This window comes from Mustela lutreola, chromosome 1 (genome assembly GCF_030435805.1).
Source record: "Mustela lutreola isolate mMusLut2 chromosome 1, mMusLut2.pri, whole genome shotgun sequence".
NCBI lineage: Eukaryota > Metazoa > Chordata > Mammalia > Carnivora > Mustelidae > Mustela > Mustela lutreola.
The window spans coordinates 254,503,961-254,523,738 of NC_081290.1; the positions used below are offsets into that span (position 1 = coordinate 254,503,961).

General features: G+C 35.3%; 1 protein-coding gene and 1 pseudogene across 1 annotated transcript in view; both read left to right on the top strand.

Moving 5' to 3' along the window:
- ANO3 (anoctamin 3) overlaps nucleotides 1-19,778 on the top strand; it is a 418,943-nt gene that overhangs the window by 4,970 nt on the left and 394,195 nt on the right. The gene's annotated exons all lie outside the window — the stretch shown is intronic.
- LOC131818830 (heterogeneous nuclear ribonucleoprotein A3-like) overlaps nucleotides 17,604-19,778 on the top strand; it is a 102,667-nt pseudogene continuing 100,492 nt past the window's right edge.

A 19,778-nucleotide genomic window follows, 5' to 3' on the forward strand; every position in this document is an offset into this window, starting at 1 on the left:
TAGATCACTAATTTACATACCAATTTGCTATTTTCAATTCAGAATGATTGAATTGAAATCTTTTTAAGATATTTAGAATAACTTAATAACCTAAGTGAGACTATTTGGTGTATAGAAATGTTAATAAGCTGATTTTAAATACTATGTTAATTTTGAATGTGTCCACTGAGCCACCCCGGGGGCCCCCAAATACCATATTCTTAAGAAAGTGTTACACTATCCACTAGTAGCCAGAGGAATCAATATAAACATTTATAAACATCACCTATCCCCATTAAACCACATGATCACAACACATACACACATTTAGTATGTAATTAGTATGTATGTAGTAATTCTCTGAGAATTTGACTATATTCGTCTTCCTGGATAGGTCTTGGAACCTAGAAATGACTGACCACTCTGCAGCCGTTACAGCTGTGCTAAGGTCAGCATAAAAAAAGAAAATCTTCATCATCCTGGGTGATTTGGGACTTTATGGAGTGGGCTTTGCACTGGTTATTTCTTTGTCTCAGGAAGTGAAGAACATGGTTTCTAAGGACATGCAAGGAGACCAAAAAAATAGATTCTGTTCTGTGACCTTGGAATGGAGGGTGAACATTCAGCTAGTTGCAGCCCAGAAGACCATCTATGACCAAAAAGTAAAGGACCTGAGTGGCCTTTTTTGCTTAGTTAGAAGGAATTAGAGGTCCTAACTTCTTAAGATGCTTAGAATGATGACCCGTTGCCACATGTCTAGTGAGTTTATAATGCTGCCATCATCCGCTATTTATATCTATTAGTCGTCTACTCTGTTCCTAGCTCTCTGCCACTAAGAAATGTCAAGTATCTGGATGGTCCAGTGCCTGCTCTAACTCACTCTCTAAATCTAGTTATGAAAAAAAAACTGTGTATGTGATTGAAATAGGTAACTCTTTCTTCCTGTCAGTCTCATTCAGGGCAGGAATCAGCTGGAGAATAGTGCTTTAGCAGGGTGGTTTCCAAACCCTAAATATAGTCCATGGAGCATTTGCATTAGAATCACCAGAATACTTGCGATTCCTGGGGATTCTAGGGTCCCATCCCAGATAATTTATATGTAAACTCTGTGGATACAATCAAGGAATCTAGATTTTAGAAATACCTCATTATGTTCATACACACTAAAGTTTGAAAATCCGTGCTTTGGTTAAGTGTCATTATAGGAGGACTAGCAAGAGCTTTCTACAGTGATCCTGATATTATGGCACTTGTTTCAGATAATTTCTCATCATTGTAATCTACAGCCAACTATAGCTTTTTTGTCAACAAGCTTTTATACTAAGGTTGTTAATCCATTGACATAATTGAAAGAGTGTTTTCCTTTTTCTTATATTTGCATATTACCCTCAGATAAATTCAGATCAAATGCTTCCAAAGAGCCCTCCCTCTCATTCTTTATATAAAACATCTAATTTTCCCTGTATTGGATGCCCAGAGTATCCATTTCTGTGGCATTGATATCAATATTAAATGTTTATTTTTTGCATTTAATCTTGCATTTAAATGTTTTACTGTTAAATTTTGGATATAGCTTTCAGCTTTCAGTGCAGTTTTATCAAATAGAGCATAAACTCCCACAGGATAAGAGATATCTTGTACTTCCCTTCAGTCCCCTTAAGGAGAGACCACCAGAGAGCTCTATGAACTGAGGAGCTGAATTGCTTATTTCTAATATGACTTTACAAAGATGGGCCAATTGATAGAAGCCTTCACTTCCTTTGTGGAATTTTTAATATAACTCTGATCTCTTAATGGCTCTGCCTAGGGGCCTTCAACTCATCCTGTCTTAAGAAGAACAATCTAAGTTCATATAATATGCATACTTTGGCTGCCATGGTAAAATGAATAGTTAATGCTAATGTGATGTTGTAAAATGAAATAACCCCAACAACCATCATTTCTTTAAATGCCTGCTGAAGATATTCTACTAGGAATTGGGTACATCTATTATAATTCAAAATGATAAATTAAAAAATGGCCTTTCTGATAACATACAGGGTGTGCTAATGGAAGTATTGATAAGTGACCATTGCATACTATGTAATACCTTGTGGAGTTGACTAAACTAGATGGAGATAGAGATTAACACAAATACATAGATTTATCTCCTCAAAGGAAACATGTCTTCCTGATAGCAGATGAACGAATATTACTCTGTTTTTTTGTTTGTTTGTTTGTTTGTTTGTTTTAGAATAGGCCTCAGTACCTTAGTTTATACAGCACTTCGTACAGAAAATCAAGGATTGTGGTGAAATGTTTATGATGAGATTCTCAGGTTGGCATGATGAAATACAGCCACAGTCTTTATTCATAAAGCTCTTTCTGGGAAGCAGTTTACGAAGGGCTCTCTGTAAAATAATGGGTGAGTTATCTTAGGGTATAAAATCAGGTATGCTACTGATAATTTATAACCGGTTATAGAAAAGGTACTTAACTTGCAAGCATTATTCTCTTATAAAGTACAATAGATTCTAGAATCTAGAAATCACTATAACAACTTGATAAGATTTTAAGCTAAGTTTTCAGGAGGAAATAAAAAAAATCATAGAACATGCTGATTATCAGCATGAAAAGAGAAATAGCGGCTGCTGACTCCAGAGTCATGTTGCTTCTGCTGAGACTGCAAAGCTTTCCCCTCTGCTCTAACCCCAGAGTACACCGAAAATCATTGAGTAAACAGGAAGAAGACACAGCAATACCCCTCTAGCCCAACCCTCTCCCATGATTGGTTTCTTCCTGAGTCACAGCTGAACTTCTGCTCTGGAGTGGAAAGAGCTTCACGAGAGAGGCACTGGCCAAGAATAGTCAGTGGGTGAACCCAGCCAGAGAAAGACACTCCAAACCTGTTTCCTTAGTTGCAAACAGGGGACTTGCAGAGTACATTCTCTGAACCTCTTTCAAAGATTCTCTGATTTAATTTTATAGGCATTTACTTAAAAAAAGGGTGGGGGGCCCTATCGGGAGGGTCCAGCAAATTCTGTAAGTCACCATAATTTCTGATTGCTTTACTGCTTAAAATAAATTTGCACACTGGGAAAACTCATCAATGCCTTCTGATACCCCAGCTTCCTATGGCTGTGTATGGTCTCATGCATCACTGTTGGGCTTTTTCAAAGCTCATTGTGCTACATAACATGGGGATACTTTTCATGTCCTCAAGAATGTTGGAAAAACCACTGCTTGGTCCCTTGAGTCAGCTGTGGTAGATCCTATTATTCAGAGTGGTGTTTTGCTTATTTTTAGATGACCAATGAACTACTTACATTTCCCATGTTTGTATCGTATTTTCACATCCTTAACTTTCAGCTTTCATTTTGCTTGTCCTTTGCTTTTTCCTGCTGTATAATTTGAGTTCTCAAAAGCTAAATATACTCATTTGTGTTCTCTGAAAATTCTATATAGAAAATTCCTGCTCTAAGTTATGAGTAGAAAAATATATAAACTACAAATATAATCTTAGATTTAATGTTCCTACATTCTACTTTTTATAAGTTAATCCAGAAGACTGTGGCATTTATTTTTACAGTTTTTTGAGCTGCACATTTTAACTGAACACTGACTGATTGCTATAGAAGGAGTTGTCTACGTAAGAATATACCCTATAAAATAATCCAGTATCTTCATGTAAATTAAAATTGCTATTCTGTATAAACAACCACAGAGAGGTAATTGCTTAGACCCTAGTCAAGCTAGAATTCAGAGGTTGCTCTGTTATGATTTAGTTGTGTGATTTCTGTCAATCAGAAAATTCAGTGAATATCTGTATGTTTCTATTTCCTGATACATAGTAAGGGTATGCAAATCTCTACCTCACAGAGTAGTTAAGAATATTAAGTGAAACAACGATAAAACATTCAGCAAAATAATAGTAAATATCTAGGAAATGCTGTTATTCTAAGTATATATTATTGGATAGCTATATTACAATAGTATTCCAGAATGTGATGATTGACCATGTTCTGGTGATTACAGTCCATATGAGGCAAATCGCAGAATCTATGTAAGGCAAACTGAGCTGCTAAGATTCAAGTACAGTTGTCCACAGGAACACATGACTGTGCAGAGAATGAAAGTCACAAACTTCAGGAGCATTTGTTTTATTTGCTAAATTATCCCATTAATGCTTAATATTAAAATAAAGGTGGGTTTGGTAGGATGTAGAATAACTACCTAAATTAATTTTTGTAATCAAATACCAGACTGCAAAGAAAACTGTTCTCCTAGAGATGTGTGTGAGCACTCACTTTTCTCTAACAGGAGAGACATTTCTAGGGGAAAATTTGTGAGGCACTGGAAAGAAAACAGGTGTTGGTTGCATGAGAACCCTGGTGTCAGTTGGCTGCTTGGTCAGTGATGTCTCATAATGCCGGAGGGTGCTCAGTGCATTTGGTGAGGCCAGGAGTCTGTCCTGGATCCAGTGAGGCTCTGCTAGTTTTAGCACTGACATCCTGAATCAGTGTTCTCTTCTCAGGGTGTCATTGGTTTTCGAAAGCAACTGGGAATTTTACTTTACTTCATTGAGAGTTGGGAATGGTAAACTTTTTTATGTGTGCTCGAAATTAAACTTCTGTATTTTGTTCCCACTCCAGATAAAAGTAGGCAGAGGTAAAGTCTTCCCTGTGTTCATCTTTAAAAGATTATCTAGCCTTTAGAGGTGAGATGCCTTATCTGAACATTGAATAGTGCCCTGAGCAAGGAGGCGGAGATATTAGAGACAATCATGTATTATCTAGATTAACTTGACTAACGTCATAGATGGGAAGAGATAGATTCACAGGCTTCTCTTATATGAGAATGTGAGAGTGAGGTCAAAAAAGCATGATGAGTAGCTTGCCTAATATTACACAGATGATTTGATATAGAGGTCAGTCTGTAATTTTCTCCATCCTGTATTGTCAGGCCCTCATGTGTCTTCTAACTCCCCTGGGTCATCATGATAAAGGATGGCTGGACTTTGCCATATAGAACACCTCTTGCTATGACTCACACATAGATTTTAGAGCTTGCGAAGGTTACTTAATATTTCTCTGCCTATTCTTAGTGGGATACCCGCTTCATAGAATTGAGCATGGGATTGAGAAAATATTTGAAAAAAATGCCTTCTGGAGGGACAGGGTTTAGAATGTATATTTAATGGATATGAGATGTCTCCTCTTTTCCTGCTTCTAGCATTCTGCCTACTCTATTACTCGCTTGTGTCTTCTCAACTCAAAAATTGTTGGGCCGTTCATATGAGTTGCTGTGAGGACTGAGGTAATAAATCTAAAGTCAAAGTGTTCTACAAATACACACATCACTGTGACTTTTCTAATTAATTCTTGCAGCCACATGATTTTTAAATCAAACTTTCTTGAAAGTGATTTATGATTAATTTTTAAAAAAATTAAAGATCTGGGGGTATTGGTCTAAATGTCTCTTGTAATGTAAGAACTCTAATCTCATCATTCATCAGCTTATTTTTTATTACCACTGAAGAAATTATCATTCCCCTCTATCTGTCCTGCTGATATTTTCTTCAGAATCCTTATCTGATGCCAGAGTAGTTAAGTACAATTCAGTGTCTCATAGTTCTTCTTTGCCACTGAATATTTGGCTCTCACCAGTCAGATTTCAGACTTTAGGCTCCATTTCCAAGGCCACCGTGGAGAAAAGTCTCAAAACAAAAGCATGTAAAGAAGTGAGTTCTGTAGCAGATCCAAGAGCATGGATTTTAGAAGTCACCCGATACATATAAATGCTATGTATTTTGTAATTTCTGGCAAAAACACAATAATCACAGAGAGTTTGGTCATTTTTTGTGTTGTTTTGCCTTGGAAGCCTAATGAAACTTTTCTCAGGAATTTGTCTTATAACCTTATCATAGTTACCCTTTAAATGATTAATTGTTAAAAAATAAAGTTCCATTAGCTCCAACATATGCAGATACTTTAAAATTTGAGTTAAAAGGGGCATTTTATGACAGACAAATGGTGAGGAGAATAAGTGGAATTAATGGGAATTCAAATGTATACATTGTTTATTACCTATGGGTCAACAATATAACATAAGACCTGCTAAAATGTAAGACATTGTACAGGTTAGGAATTAGGGGCAACTGGGTGTCTCAGTCAATTAAGTGTCCAACTCTTGATTTTGGCCTAGGTCATGATCTTAGGGTCTTGAGATAAACCCCACATCAGGCTCTGGGCTCAGCAGTTAGTCTGCTTGAGACTCTCTCTCCCTTTCCTCTTCCCCACATTCTTTCTATCACTCTCTCTGTCTCTCAGATAAATAAATCTTCAGGAAGAAAAAAATAAGTTAGGAATTACTTAAAAGGAGACTAAAACATGGAGTCTGCTCCTAGTGTTAGAGAGGACATTCATTCATTACATTAATATTTACTGAGTAACCATATATACAATGTACCTATACACATACATACAAAATAGTTTTGTAATATATATACAACCTATTTTGGTACACACCATCAATGTATTTACCGTGTGAGCACAGCTGATATCAACTCTGTTCTCCCTAATATCCCAGCACTCAGTGGCATCCCTCGTCCCATTCTCATCTGTGAGTGCCCCGTAGTAAGTAAGGTCATTCTTTCAGTCTTAGGTTTGTGTTCTCATCTCATCCTGAATGTCGTCAGTGTTAGAATCTTTAGTGATAGATGCTTGCAAAGAAGGAATAGGCAGCCATGGACAAAAGGAGAGTCTGCATGGAGAATTTTGCAATATATTCTCTATGTAAATATGTCCATGTCAAGTTTAATTTTAGTCTTTAGTTTTCTGAAAGTTAAGCTAGGAAAGAGTCTTCTCCATGGCTATAAGCCGTGTTTCAATGTTTCTGTGTCAGAATATCTGTTGATTTGTGTTAGTCTTCCCCTACTGTTTCTTTCTATTGTACATCCTCATGGGTCTTGGTCACCATTTTAATCCTCACCCATACGAGACTCCTCATCCCCCACAAATATCACATTATGTTCTGCATCCTCTGTCCCCATGTCATCTCACTCAACCCACCTGGTAGAGCATCTGTGCCTTTTGTGTAACTCCAGCCTTTGTAATACAGAATACTCTCATCAAATTATGGGAACCATCACAAATGACTGGTTAATGAGCAGTGTTCTTCTAGTGAAAGTGGCAGGTATCAGAGAACAATAAGGGATTTAGGATGGTTCTGGAAAGTCAAAATAGAATTTTAATATTGTACCTCAGTCACATGATGAATTAATTAAATCTTGCTAAGCTCTAACACAGGATATTATACTGTTTCTTAGTGTAAGAGTTTTCTGCCATGCAGTAAACTTTGGAATTTAAGTCTTATAGCTCACAGAAGTTGCTTGTAAATTGCAGCTGATCACTCAGGGGAAAAAAGAGGCAACTATTCATTGTAGCACATGCCAAAGGAAAAATCAATGATAAAGGATATATGTTTTGAACTTCCAGAAGAAATAGATTAATGTAGCTCAACGAGAATAGAAAAGGAAAGAAATTTTAAGCAGGGACAGACTGAAAGAAAGGAGGAAGGCATTCCTAGAAAATGAATTGACATAGATTGACCACAGTATACGGTGTCATAAAGTATTTATTTGTGTGTCTGTGCATTCATGTGTTTCTTTATTTTTTGCCACAATTACTTCCATACTTCTAGTATGAATACTATGGATTTTTCTTAGAGAATCAACCCCGTTTCTACTCTTTATAGTAGGTCATATCGTTTGTGCCCCTACTTTAAGATGTGCCTTAGGCTAGCCTTCCTTCCAATTATTTAGGTTATTGGACTAATGAATTCCTTATGGGATAGTGTTCATTTGATTTGATTCTTGTATCTATTACAGTAGGAATAGTTCTCATTTCTAGTTTTTGGTAAGGGAGTGGCAAGAAAAGTCCTGCGTGGCGAGAGTGAAAGATGTATGTTGCACGATAGGGGAAGGTAAATTAAGTATAGGTAGAATAGTAGGCCTCAATGCTAAATGAATAGCATTGACCAGTACAGTTGGTAGACACCTTGCTAATTCTAGGAGACCCGTTTTAGCTTTCCCTACTTTTTAAAGTCAAGGCCTTGGTAACATTAGTCTGGGGCTACAGCCAAACCATCATTCTTAAGGAAGTCTGGAAACTGTGGCCTTAACCTCTGCTCTCAAGGTTCCTGGCTCTATACTCTTTTGCAGTTAAAATAGATAAAATCTAAGCCTCATATAGAAGTTTAATGTGTCCCCAAGGCAACATTGAGATTTTCTCTTCCTCCCATTAAGAGAAATTTTTATTTAATTTGTAGGAGGAGGAGGAAGTGGCTAATCTTAGGCTGTTTACAGAAACTCCTCCAGGGGTCTCAGAGTGGCCTAGCCTGTCTGGTTTGTTCTATTTCAGGGTGGAATCCATGTGGGTCCTTCATGTTCCTGTTTTTCATTTCATGCAGGGATCAGACCTACGCGTAAATTTGTACGTGCATAACCACTGAGAGATGTCATGTTTAACCATCTGGTTAGAAAGTGGGCTAAAGATTCTTCTTCTCTGAGAAGCTGTGGCTACAGAAATGATTGATTTTTTTTTTAATGATTTTATTTATTTATTTAACAGACAGAGATCACAGGCAGGCAAAGAGGCAAGTAGAAAGAGAGAGAGGGAAGCAGGCTTCCTGCTGAGCAGAGAGCCTGGTGCGGGACTTGATCCCAGGACCCTGAGATCATGACCTGAGCCAAAGGCAGAGGCTTAGCCCACTGAGCACCCAGGTGCCTCAGAAGTTGTTGATATTAATGACTTCCTGCGTTTCTATATATTCAGATTACCATAGGAGTTAAAAGTCAATATGGATTTTATCTTCCTTAGATGAAGAAATGGATTTTCTTTTTTTTCGGTAAATGGTTTTAGGACAAAATATATTAGGCCTGTCTTGGCAGTTATGGTGTATAACAGTTGCAGTAGAACCCATTTCCCCCTTGTTTATGGGAACTGTTAACAGTTTCTTCTAAGAAACCTTACTTTGTCACATTCTAATCATGATGTTAATGGATAAAACTCTCTCAGAGTGCTTGACTTATGACCATAGAGTATCCTACGGATTTAGAAGGGAAAATAAGCCTGTCCAATCATAGTGGAATTTAAGACCTTAGTTAGAAATACTCAGCTTGGGGAAAGGGTATGAGGCTGGTACTGAGCCTTGGGCAAATATAAGGCGAGAATCTGGTGTTATCAGCGACTATCTGTGGAGACTAATGATAGAGAAAACCCAGAGGAAGCAGAGCCACAAGAATGGCATTACTATAAAGTTAGAGTATGAATCAGGTTCTAACTGAAGCTAATCTGAACCTGGAGCTCAGTCAAATTAAGTCCATTATGTTTTCCTAAGCCAGTTTATATCAGGATTTATTTAGCTATTTTAGTCTGGTGCTACAGGAAATATTTTCTCCCTCTGCCTCTTCCCTTTGAAACCTCTTTCTTTTTCCTTAAAATTTCTCTCAAGTATACTTCAAGTATTTCTTCCTCTTTGGAGCTTTTTTTTTTTTGACACAGCTTGGGAGTTTGTTATTCTGTTACAATCTTTATCATGAAAAACAGTGATATATTTGCTTATCTGTATCTCTCATGGTGAAAATTACTATAATTCATTTCACATTTATTCTATGTTACATTTTATTAAGCTTTGGGATATGGGGCTGAACAAGACAAACATTGTGTGTGCACTGTGTAAGGGCTGTTCTTATATACAACAGATGCTTGCAAAATACTGAATTAGTATGCAATTCAAAACATTCATTTCTGAATCTTTTTTGACTAACATCACTCCACGAAGATCTTAAATCTTCTGAATATCCACCATTGCCTTTATTTCTTAACATTTTGAGAGCTGATGCTTCAGTTTCAAAAGACATATATCTCAGATCTTCAAAGAGTTCCCAAATCAAAACTGCAGAAATATTTACCAAAGCAGATAAAATTCCCTGTGAATCATAATGTCCTTAAAAGTTAAATTTATAACACCATGTAGACACAGTCCATGCTTGCCATCTTTTTAATTTTCACTATCATTTTATTGTTTATGTTGTTAAAAAAAATTACAGTGACTAGAGAACTAATTTAAATGGTTTAAAAAATACTTTTTCTTATTTCCATACACAGCAGACTATAGATTGTGTTCAAGTGATAGATCAACACTGAATTTGACAATTAACTCTTAAGAGCATCTAAAGCTATTCTGCCCAGGCCAAGAACCAAGAAGGTATTATATATATTGGCTTTATTTTTTAATGTAACCTACTATCTTCAGTTGGACTTTTATTCTGCCTTATGCCAGGGTCTGTTTTTTCAAAAGAAATGTTTGCGTATATGACTTTTCAAGAGTTGTCATTTACTTAAATGGTGAATGAAGAAAAGATGAGGAGAGAAAAATGTCATGCGTTCGTGCTGGCTTTGATCTAAACCTAAATGACTCATACTATTCAGTTTTGCAAGTTAATAAATCACAAGTGGAATTATATTGTGTATTTTCAATGTGGTCAAGATTATAAATTCCATGAATTTCAAGTTCATAAATACCATTATGGTGGAAGAGTAATATACCCATTCAGTGAAATTCTTAAGTTACTTGAAGGGATAAAGATTTGTATATTCAAACTATGTAAATAAAATATATCAATAAATATTTATAGTATATTTTTTAGTAAAATACTTAGTAAATAATTTGGTGAAAAATAAGTAAAATATTACTTTTTATTCTGTGTTTCTCACATATAGAAGTTTTATTTTTATTACTGTTCCTCAGAGCCTTGCAGGTCTCAACGTATAGCTTATCAAATGAAAGCTTGACCACTCATAAAACCCTATGGGAGTTGTACTGGTAATTTTAGGCAAAACAGTCTCATTTATGCTCATAATCTGTTGCTACCATTGCATTCATTTATGAAAGAGCCATTTAAAAGTTTGGGCTGTAGCTGATGTTGGAACGGAATGAAACAAAATGATCGCCTAGAGATTGCGTTCAAGATACTAGCTTCCTTAGCTTTAACCTACCTACTCATATAATTGGTTGGATCTAAGATAAGACAATCAGCAATTAAAATTTCATAGAAGTATCTTATCCAAAACTTATAACTGTCCTCAAATAATCTCCTAAATTCTACTTATTTTCAGAATGCCATTTTTTTAATATTAAAAAGTACTCTTTAGAATCTTATATATGGATCTTAACCAATGCTACATTCACTATTTACTGGAAGACAGCCACTTAATTTGCCTGTTAAAATGCAACACGATTAGTGTTATAGTAAACTTATGAATACTGTGTTGGAGAAACAGTTATGGGAGTGATGAATTCTGACAGAAGTAGGAAGAAAGCTACAGAGAAAGTAGCTTAATGGAGGAGACACTTGTACAAACTCCTCATGAGTACAATTTTTCCATAAACTTGAAGTTTAAGGAGAAGAGGTAGTATAGGTAAAGGAACATCATGGGCAACCACAGAAAGACATGAGAAAGCAACTTAACAGTTGAGAGAGTAAAATCAGTCTTTAAAGCCATCCCCCAAACCATGAGAAATACTAAATAATAATTCCTCTGAATTTTTAGAATATTTTATATATTTGGTAGAAAAGTTATTTTTTGTTTTGTTTTGTTTATGAGCTCCTTAAGACAACTCCCTTCATCAAACTCTGTGTTCTTAAATGCAGGGGCCAGTTTTAATTTATCCAGCAAAACATACAGCCCTTGGCAGCCATTCAGCATAGTTGTCAACTGAATAGTGATGTAGCTGGAGTGTGGGTTGTGTGAGACATAGATTGGAAGATAAGGAGGTTAAGTTGGGCCAATTTGCAATGGGATTTGAATGTCAAAACAAGCAATTTAGCCTTTATTCTTTCAGGGAAGATAAGCCACCAAATGTGTTTGAGCAGGTTAGTGGTGATCAGAGCTGTGCTGTTGATATTGCCAAAAAAAAAAAAAGAGAGAGAGAGAGAGAGAGAAGATTTTTTCTCTAGTCTCAGAATGAAGGCTCATTTTCTTGCTCCAATTTTTTAGTATATGTGCTGCCGAAGCGAGTACCGATTGTCTTGATAAAAATATTTTAACTTGGTCACACACAACTCTTAGCTTTTTTTGTTTCAGTTTTTTTGTTTTGTTTTGTTTTGTTTTGAATAATTAGGAGGTTCCTGAGAGAATAGACACTGATTTATGAGTAAGAGGTCATTATCTGAACAATGGGTATTTTGGTGTATGGTTAGCATCAACTGGAACAGATACTCCCAGAGGAAGGCTCCTTATTCTAGAAACTTCCTTTGAAACCTGAAGAATTTAGTGGGTTGACTACCACGTAGTTTTGAATATGCTATTTTTAAGTATAAGAGCCAATCATTAAATTGTACAGTCATATTTCCAAGTAAAACAGCAGTTACATTAAAGCTACCAGTCTATGTGGAAGAAGCCATTGCCTAAGACCCATACTGAAGTTGAAGCTTTGTATTTGTCCTCTGCTAGTAATTTTTACTCCTTCACATGTTAAAGGAAAACCCAGAAACCTTTTAAGAAAAATGGAGTTGCACCATTTTATATAGAAAGGGCAAAGAAAGCAAGAGATGTTGATAACCAGTAACAGTATATTATATTTTCCAAACTACAATTCAAATTTATGGTTTAGTTTTCTATTGACTGTATCATAGAAACTTAATTTTAAGCTATTTCTGATTGAGATGAAAAAATTACCAAACATAATTTGTACATTGTAAATTTGATTTAATTAGTAATTTGCAACTATTCAAATATATGTTTATATGGTTATAATACTCTTTTAATTTCTAAATTACTGATTTGAACTTTTAGTTTGTATTACTTGAATCTTCCACAGATGGAGACAAATGTCAGCTTTCCCTGATTTCCTCACATGATACAAGATTCAATCCATTCTAAATGAAAATAGTACATTATAAATACTACATAGTTAGAATTCTTCTTAAAAAAATAAAAAATATGGTATGTGTTAATAAGCTTGGCCTGTGTTTCTGAGTAAACTTTTATCTTTATTTCCATTTTCCCTGTTTCTATAAACATAACATCAACACTGTTTCCTTACTGGGTAGTGTCAGAAGAATTTAGCTTATGTTTTAACATCAACAAACATCCCCAAGGAAGAGACAAGGTGGTATATAGAGAATATTAGCATAATTATTATTTGACAAATGAAAATGATTTTCTGCTCCTGGTACAAAGTTCTTTCATAGACTGAAAAGGTAAATGTGTACAAAGACAAATTAATCAAAATATTCTCAATCAAAATGGTCTAGTTCAAGGTTAGTAAGTTATTTATTCTCATTTATAGTATAGTTGTACTGAGATTTTGACATGCTAGGGCATAATGTTCATTGAAACATTATTGGGTATTGAGCAGATGAATGAACATACAGGAAAGGAGCATTTTAGTGTGATGCTGTACTTTTGCTTTACTCATTTAAAAACTGTTATCTCACTTAATTAGACTTAATTTCTAAAATAAAGCCAAATTAATCAGAAATATAGTACCTAGAGAAGTCATCTTACAAGTATTAAGTGTTTTAAGAAATTAAAGCTTGGAGCATCTGGGTGGCTCAGTCATTTAGGTATCTGCCTTTAGCTCAGGCCATGATCTCAGGGTCCTGGGATTGAGCCCCTCATCTGGCTCTCTTCTAAGCGGGGTGTCTGTTTCTCCCCTGCCCTTGCTTGTTCACTCTCTCTCTCTTTTTCTTTCTCCAATTAACAAATAAAACCTTTTAAAAAAGAAAAAAAAATAAAGCTTATTTTAAAAAATATAAATCACTTGCCATAAATCAGATTTTTAAATGCATAGATAATATTCTAAGGTATTAGGTTGTTTGTTTTTTTCTCCTATAATCTCTTGACATTGGAAAGAAAAAGCTCAGCAATGCTTCTCCTGTATCTGTAGGCTGATTGCTTCATTAAGTGTTAAGGTGAGGATTTAAATCCACATACCTCTCTTTACCAAGCATCTTGCGTGAACCAGTGCCTTCGACTTCTCTGTTCCTTCAAAGATTCTTCATCTTTAATAATAATAACAACAATAATAATTCATTAAGACTTTACTCAGTGCCAGACACTGTTCTGCATGCTTTTTCTAATTTACTTTATTTAGTCCTCATAATGGCTCAGGGAGGAAGTTACTGTGATAACAGAGAAAAACAACTGAGGCACAGAGATGTTAGACAGGTTGCCCAAGACCACATAATTTGTATGTGGTATAGCGGGTCGGGATAGAGACAGTTAATTTGGTGGTAATACCTACACTAGATTACAACAAGCTCTGTCAAATGTGGGACTAGTAGAAGTGACCTTAGGGCACTTTATTTTTATTAATCTATTCCGCAATAGGTTGACATTGAAATCTCTATGAACCATTAATATCAAAAGGTCTTCAAATGGATGCATGGTTAAAGATATATAATACCAAGCCTATTACACTTTATTTGCTGAGCATTGAGGATTGAAGCTCCCCACAGAGAGCCACAACTCCATAGATCATTTAGTTGTAGAGAATTTAGTGATTTGTGAAATATTAAAATGTCAAAACTAAAAATATTTCCATAAGTTATAAAAGTATTATTAACCTTCCTTGATGGGGAAAAAGTGGTCTAAGGTATTCAAAGCACCTTTTTAAAGACTATTTTGATTAACATTTTAAAAGTTATGTATAAATATTTATTGAGCTTTGTGCATGCACACACACACACACATATACATACATACATATTAAAAAAAAAAAAAAAAAGCAGTTAGCGTGTTTTTGCCTTGGATCTGAATGAGGCAGCAGCCTTGGGTAGAGCTGTCTTGAGATAACATAGTCAAAACAAGCAGGGCATCAAGGCCCATCTTTTGTCTTGTATTTTCAGTTTTCTGATTCATTGTTTGTTTCATTTTATAGCCTCTAAAGAATAAATGAGGGGAGTGCCTAGCTGGCTAAATTGGTAGAGCATGTGGCCCTTGATCCTGGGTTGTGAGTTTGAGCACCATGTTAGGTGTAGACATGACTTAAAAATAAAATCTTGGAAAAAAAAAAAGGAAAGAATATGTGAGATCTTGAAGTTGTATTCTAATCCTTTGCTTCAATGTAATGGGAATAATTTTGCTCTCACAAGTTCGGTATGATCATTAAGTGACCTGATATGCAAATGCTGGGTAAACTGTAAAAACAATAACTACATAATAAATCATGAACTGATTTGGTTGATAGGAGTAATTATACTAATAATAATAGCAGAAATTTAATGAGAGTCAACACCAGATGCACTTTACTTTGTACAAAGACTTTTGGTGTTGCTTTATCACAACTGGAGAGCAAATTCTATTTTAGTACACCAATGGATTCTTCTCATATTTCATAGAGGAATTATTATATTCTTGACAAGGTCATGAGCTGACTTTAAAGTTCAAGTGTGATATGTCCATGATTCAGAGGACAGAAAAACCATGTTTACAGTGGGTCTTAGGATGAGTGAATTGGGCTAAAAATATTCTTTCGAAGTCTAAGGCAAAAAGCTTTATCAACTAGACGAGCCAGTTAAGGAGTTTCCCATACCAAGTGCACCTAAAATCCAACTGACCTTTCTCATTAGTGGTTTTCAAACATTTCTGTATTTGTCCAGAAAGAGAACCAATCTCCAGGTGCTGAGATGTCCCTTAAATGAATGTTTGGTGTTCATACCTCCCAGCCACTGAGCTCTCAATGATAGTAACATGCTATTCTAATAGGATCTTAACTTTGGGGCCACCTTCCTAGGAATAGTTTTCTCTGTTGGAGCAGGGAAAGCAGAAATACAGCACTGCTGACCAAACCAATGCACATGCAATCAGGAATTATCTAGAAACAAACACTAAAAGGAGCATGTATGACAGAAGCAAAATGTAAGTGGTGTACACAAAGGTTAAGCATCTACTCTTTTCTGTTGAGGTTGGGAAGAAAGCAATTCTGCATTTTCTAAAGAGATCATTGATTTCTGGAAAGTATTAAGCTTTTAGATTCCAGTTACAACTTGAGCTCTCTTTTCCAACACCTAATGTATGAAGAATCATACAAAATTCAAGATTATAACAATCTCTGTAAGACTGTGTATCATAGTTAAAGCAATACCTTTTTGTGGAGGTAGATTTATTTTCTATGGCATTCTGCAACTGAGAATTGAGGACCCTGTTTGTTAAGCAACCATCTACCTCCTCTCTCATTTGATATGGGCTGATCAAGTGCTACAAACGTTGTAGTGTGAATAATATTAACTTATTCTATGTGAATATGATGACAACTAATAATTAAATAAATTTAATAAATGAATTCATAAACCATTGCCTCAGCCAATAAATTATAGCTTCCTCCTTGACTAGAAAGAGTGAATTTATTGATGTTGGTTTTTTATATTCCTAATTGTTAAATATAAATCTCCCTGTGGCCAAATTGGTGGTCTTCTAGTCTTCTAGTCTTCTATCGTTCCTCCTTGACAGTTTCTCTCTTGGGAAAAAAATATGTATCTGCTACATACTCATGTGGTATAATATAAACTACAATAAAATTTTATCTTAATTCAAATTAAATCTCTCAAATATATGTAGTTGCACAAACTTCCCCAATTCAATATTTGATGTCATTTCTCCTAGACTCATATCTATCTCCATCCAACCATTTCCTAATAAATACTTCTAAGGTTATCAGAAATATACAGTAAGCATTTTTATATTAATCAACATTAATTTAGTGGTTATTATATCATATATACAATTCCACTTTCTCTTATGCAGCCAAGTTTTTAAATTTTTTTTTTTATTTTTTGATAGAGCACATCATGTGAGCAGAGGGGTGGGGCAGAGGGAGAGGGAGAGAGAATCCCAATTAGGCTCCACACCCAAGGCAGAGCCTGACACAGGACTGGATCTCACAGCTCTGACATCAGGACCTGAGCTAAAATCAAGAGTCAGATGCTTAAGCAACATCACCCAGATGCCCCTATGCTATCAAGTTTTTTTTTTTTTTAAGATTTTATCCATTCATCCGACAGACAGAGATCACAAGTAGGCAGAGAGGCAGAGAGAGAGGGGAAAGCAGACTTCCCGCTGAGCAGAGAGCTCGATGTGGGGTTTGACCCCAGTACCCTGAGATCACGACCCGAGCCGAAGGCAGAGGCTCAACCTGCTGAGCCACCCAGGCGCCCCTGCAACCAAGCTTTTAAGCTATAATGATTTAACCAAATTTTCTATAGTTTCAATCAAGAATACTGTTTATAAAAATACTGTCATTTGAGCAAAATTTTGCACTTTTATTCAACATGTTTCTTACTTCCTCAAATTTTAGACATAATTTGTAAGTTCAGCTTAGCTCTGTGGTTTGAAGAAATATGGGGGAAAATGTGAGAAGAGTTGGATTTTGAATAAAAGTTAATCTTAATAAAAATGAGAAAAGTGGAGACAGGCAAATGAGGCAGTGGGGAAATGTATCAGCAAATGTGTACCTTTTCTAGACCTAATCAAGACTATTTTCATTTAATAAGAAGTTTTCCTATAAGATAGGAAGTGGATCCTTGCAGTATCTCAAATCCTATATTGCTGATTCAGGTTAGATAACTTTATAGAGCTATGCTGCTGAATCTCCTTTATGCCTGTCCAATTAGAACATATTACTCACTTGGTGGTAACTCTCCTTTCCTAGATGAGTATGTGGTCATTGAGAACGTTGCTTACAAATCTGCAGGAATTGTAAGGAAAAAGACTAATTCTGAGATTGCAAGAGCTAAAGACAGTATCAGCCTGGAAGTTTCAGGTGTGTGGAACACACATTTAAGATTGTGGAACACTGTCTTAAGAGTACTCTTTTAATAATACAGCTAATCTCAAGGTGAACTTTAGAAAAATTAAAGTTTTCTGCCTTTTTATAAACTAAACTAAATGGTATAATTTGATTGATGTACAAGTTAATAAAGAGGTGAAAATGTTTGTATACCTGAAATGTGTAAAAAAAAAAAAGGTCTATTTCAAAGAATCAGTCCTTATTCATTTAAATTTGCATCTATCTTTCCCTTCAAAGTATGTTACATTTCAATATTTCTTGATTTGATTTCTGTTTGGACTACTGCAAGTTTAATTAGATTTTTTGAATCCAGATTACAATTTAGTTTATTCATATATGGCTTTTAAAAGGAAACCAATTTTAGGTATTCATTCTGAAAATTTTTAATTTCCAAAGCTTTTTATAATAAAGGGGTTTTGAAAGAGTAATTTTCATGTATATGACCTTCAGTGCTATACCAGCACACTAATTTCCAAACAAATATTTGTCCCGTAAAATAAAAATTTCTATATACCAAAATATACTAAAATAAAGTTATCTATTGAGGCAGTCTCCTAAATTGGAAAAATAAAGCCAAGTTACAAACACCACTTATGTCTTAACCATATAAATATGTCTGTGTATTTATGAATATAACTAACAAAACTGCATTTTTTTCTGTTTTATATCTGGGGTTAAGGTTTTCAGTGACAGTTGTTGTAAGATAGGCTGACACGTTTCAGCCATAATGAATTTACAACTGTCACAGTCCATTATCTGCTTCCCAATGGAGAACTGTTCATTCAAGAGTTAGGCTTGGATTTTGGCAAAAGTATTCCATATTATAACAATAATCTCGACATAGATTTTATCACTATTAACTGACAGCATTTGGATACATGCAGCTCAATCCAGAGCCATAATCTCAGAAGTAGTTTGATTCTTTTTTATATTCCATTTTCTACTCAATGTCTTCTTGTCCTTCCCTGTCTCAATGTAACATTTTAAAATAAAGTGTCCAGAATAGATTTAGATTATACATCCCATGCTCATGGATTAAAAGAACAAATATTATTAAAATGTCTATACTACCCAAAGCAATCTACACATTTAATGCAATGTCTATCAAAATACCACCAGCATTTTTCACAGAGCTAGAACAATCCTAAAATGTGTATGGACCACAAATAGCCAAAATAATCTTGAAAAAGAAAAGCAAAGCTGGAGGCATCACAATTCTGGGCTTTAAATTCTATTACAAAGCTGTAGTCGTCAAGACAGTACAGTACTGGCACAAAAACAGACACATAGATCAATGGAACAGAACAGAAAACCCAAAACTGAACCCACAGCTATATGGCCTGCTAATATTCAACAAAGCAGGAAATATGTCCAATGGAAAAAAGTCTCTAACAAATGGTGTTGGGTAAACTGTATAGCAACATGCTAAAGAATGAAACTAGACCACTTTCTTACACCATGCACAGAAATAAATTCAAAATGGATGGAACACTTAAATGTAAGACAGGAATCCATCAAAATCCTAGAGGCAAACACAGGCAGTAACCTCTTTAACATCAACCATAGCAGCTTCTAACTAAATATGTCTCCTGAGACAAGAGAAATAAAAGCAGAAATAAACTACTTCGACTTCATCAAGTTAAAAAGCTTCTGCACAGTGAATCCACAAAACTAAAAGGAACCTTCAGAATTGGAGAAGATAATGCAAAATAAATAATTTATCAAACTCACCCCCCCCCAAATTATCCAGTTAAGAGATGGGCAGAAGACATGAATAGGTATTTTTCCAAAGAAGACATAGGGTAACTGACACATGAAAGGATGTTCAACATCACTAGTCTTCAGGAAATACAAATCAAAAACTACAGTGGGGTATCACCTCACACCAGTCAGAATGGTTAAAATTAATAACACAGGAATCAACAGGTGTTAGCAAGGATGTGGTGAGAGGGAAACCCTCTTAC